Consider the following 3,971-nt stretch of genomic DNA (forward strand, 5'->3'; position numbering starts at 1 on the left):
GGTTTGGCTATCTGCACCGTGCTACCACCCACGAGACTCATCCATCCAGTGTTACCTTACCGATGCGGCGGTAAGCTCACCTTCCCTCTTTCCCGTACGTGCGTGGAAAAGGACATTGACAAGGGTCTGCACGACAAATCTCTCGTGTGTACTCACACGGATGCAGAGCTTGCTCTGACCTGGACCTGGTGTACCCCCGAGTTGGACAAGGCAGTGGATTCGAAGAAACAAAGCCTCTTCGAATCGTATGTCGATCATTGGCTAAAATTCAAGGTGGTTGGCCTTCGGGTCCCGCTCGCGACCCTAACCATCCCGACCTTTTCAGATGTTCATGGATTCGGACCAACACGATGTGCGCTACATCATCTGTCTGGACGAACACTGGGTGGAAGTCCACTACAAAGCGCAGGCCGAGTGTGAAGACTTGAACGTCAACACCAACACGTTCGTGGCTGCCTTTACCACCTGCTGGGCACGACCCCATCTGTACGAGGCTCGAACGTCTCGACAAACGGGTCCTTTACATCGACACAGATTCCATCACCGGTGTGAGTCGCCCTGGTGAAGCCGACGAAATGACGGGAACTCGTCTCGGTGAGTTCACGACCGAACTTGGTAACCAGCAGTTCATTCTGTTCGGGCAGCCCTAAAAATTACGGCTATCAGTGCAAAGTCAAAGGACATTCACTCAATGTCGAGGGTAAAGCCCAACTCAATTACCAAGTTTTGCGACAAAACACGCTCGACGAACTGCGTCGTCCCTTGGACACACCTTGGAAAACCGTCATCCATCAAGCCCGGAAAATCGTACGACGCTCCAAAGAACATTCTCTTCACACTCAACCAGCACAAAAGAACTATCAGTTGGTCTAAACAAACACGTCCTTCGACCTGGTACCGCCATCACGTACCCTTCCGGATACAGACTCACCGAGGAGGATTCATTCACAGACGATCGTCGTGGTTACTCTAGTCGATCTCGATGAGGAGGATTGAGACTTTGGCTTCACCCAGAAGACAAAGTTGCAGGTTGCGCGTACGGGGTGTCAACTTTTGTGCGTGGACTGAGTAGGGACACTACGGAACTGAGGTGGCTTTAAGGAGACTCTACTCGGATGTGACCGGTGGGATGACTGATATGATAATGATATGATATTTTATTATTTATGCACGGTAAAATCATCAGCTAAGATTACAAACAATGCTAAAATCTAAATTACAAAAGGTAAAATTTTAAAATGATTACAATAAAATACAATTACTATAATATTATATTAATTCTAAGGCTGCTTTCCATGAATGCCGTGCTTTATACTAAAATATGTCTTTAATCAGATTTTTGAAAAGCCCAAGAGACTCTGCTTGTCTCGCTTTGAGGGGTAAGCTATTCCAGACAGTAGCACCTCTATAGCTGAAGCTGTTTCTATAATAATTTGTCCGCGGAAACGGAACATTAAGCTTTCTTTCAGAGTCTCTTAAACTATAAACAGATTCGCGGTTTGTAAATTTAGAACATAGATATTCCGGTGCTAGCCCCTGAAGACACTTATAGACCATTGTGGCCAGCGCAATTTGTTGCTGGCTAACTAGATTTTTCCAGCCTAAAATTTTGAATAGCTCGCTAGCATTTGCATCAAAATTAGAGAAGGTCAAAACTCTGGCTGCTCTATTTTGCAGTTTTTGTAATTTGTCATGTAACGTGATACCACAGTTTCCCCAGACGACATTGCAGTAGTCAAAGTGCGGTTGAAGTAAAGCGTGATAAATAGAGCGCAATGTCGTGTGAGGAACGAGATGCCTTATACGTTTGAGGGCTCCAATTCCAGAAGCTACTTTCTTTGTCAGTTTATCGACATGGCTACTCCAGTTAAGATTATTATCAATAAGCACGCCCAGGGATTTAGAACTGTGTTCTGGATCCCCTCATTTTCCGGCCACATCCAAATCAGCCTTATCGTAATAAACTAGGGTGCGTGTGCTGGGCACCGTCTTCTTCTTGACCCATGTGTCGTCATTGTTTGAATTTTGAATTTCTTGGCCGTTATCTTTTTATTTCAACATGGTTACGTCAAACACCCCAACCTGTTTCCTGAGGGTTCGCAGCAACGAAGGTGTCACGTGTCTGTGACGTCTTCCTTTTAGATTTGAATTTTCCACCTAACGTAGGTTTGAATTTCCCGCAAAAATTTGAATCCACCAATCAGAACGCTCCAATCCCAACCGTTAAAAGGTACGTGAAGGCCCATATAGCACTACCAACTATATCGCTGCTGGCCTGTTCCAGGCTCCCAGATGATCGGGAAAACGAAAACAACTGCTTAGGAAAAGCGAGTGGGGACTTGGGTCGAGGCGAGGCGCCTCGCCTCCACCCATGCCCCCACTCATTTTTCGCAGGCATTTTTTTTCTCTTTCCCCACTATCTGGGAGCTTGGAACAGGCTATATCGCTGCTTAACATACGCTTATTGGTGTAGCCATATTTCCATGCTCGCTTGCATAGCGGGGTCTTTAACATCATAAGTGCATGCCCATACTTCCATGATTAAGCTATGAAATAAGCTTGTAAGCTCAAGTGTATCCATAGTACTTAACGAACGGTACCGAACGGTTAGTGCGAAGTCTTGCACGTACGAGCACGTACGGTGAAAACAAGAAGTGGCCTTGGTCCAGAGCGCTGATCAACAGGATTTGTTTCAATATCATTTGCCAATCTTAAAAGCAAAGGAAATAAAAGCGACAAAGGCACGTTTGAGTAAACCAAAGGCTCACATAGTAATGTAATTGTCATAAACGTGCTTGTTGTTGTAAACTAGGCATGTAGATTCCCTCCAGATAAATATAAGCAACAAAATAGACCAAAACTTCCCTTTCATACGTAGCGAAAATTCTTTACCTTTCACAAGTTGTTGTGCAGCCCGTACATCCATCTGTACAATGTGAACTTCCACATTAAAGCGACATCAAAATAGCGGACTGATCCGCTAAGAACGAGACACGCGACTTACCCTTTTCTCGCCGTCGACGATTTCGGATATCGACCACACATTATCTTTAGGGGAATAGGTCAGCGACATTTCCCAGTTCGTTCTCAAAAGACCAGAGTTTTGAAGCAAGCAACCGTGGACAATCTTCCTGTCGGTGTACGTTGGATCAGTGGCTTGATCTGAGCGGCGTAATTACAAGTTTAGAAACTAAATGTTTTAAGCAAGAGCCGATACAACGTAGATTTGATTTTAGTGGTGTACTATATTTCGGCTGCCCAAACCAGCCTTCTTCAGGTACAATGAGAGTTTACATCAAAGGAGCTAGGTCACGCTATTTTAGGTAATTTTGTTTCATTTTGTTAATTATGAGCTCTAAACGTTAAATTGGCGGAGCAAGAGTCTTTCATTTGCAAAATCACGGCCACATAACAACTGAGAATGATTTTCCAGCTTTGTAAGTGACATTTTGATCTAGATTGATATAAATTTGAAAAAAGGTGGGCCGACCTTTTTTCAAATTTACCCAAATTCAATCCACTTCAATCCTCTCCAGTTTTGTCCATCCATGTCCCTTCTTGGCTTCCCTGTGTTTTGTTTCAGTTCTTCTATAGTTTTGAACAGTTATTTTGATATTTTAGTTAATTCTATGACCATTCGATCAGTGCTGAAATTGCCTAAACTTGCGTGACCTAGGCCCTTTAAGCTGCTTCTATGTACATATATATATAGTAAATGGATGTTGACGTAATACTGGAAAAAATGTGATAGAACATGGCAGTTACAACGACTTTGAATTCAAATACTAAGAGTAACGGAAAAATAACGGAAATGACTGTAAATAATAAATTGAAATCTAATACGTTTCTTCGAGGATATTTTAACGTCTTAAAAGACCGTTGGGATCAATTGTCCTGCCTTTTGACATTAAAAAGCTTCCCTGTCCTTATGGATCTAGTCTCTGTTAGAAAATATTTTTCCGTTTCGCCAG

Source organism: Montipora capricornis, chromosome 9, assembly GCF_036669925.1.
Source record: "Montipora capricornis isolate CH-2021 chromosome 9, ASM3666992v2, whole genome shotgun sequence".
In the NCBI taxonomy this organism is placed as follows: domain Eukaryota; kingdom Metazoa; phylum Cnidaria; class Anthozoa; order Scleractinia; family Acroporidae; genus Montipora; species Montipora capricornis.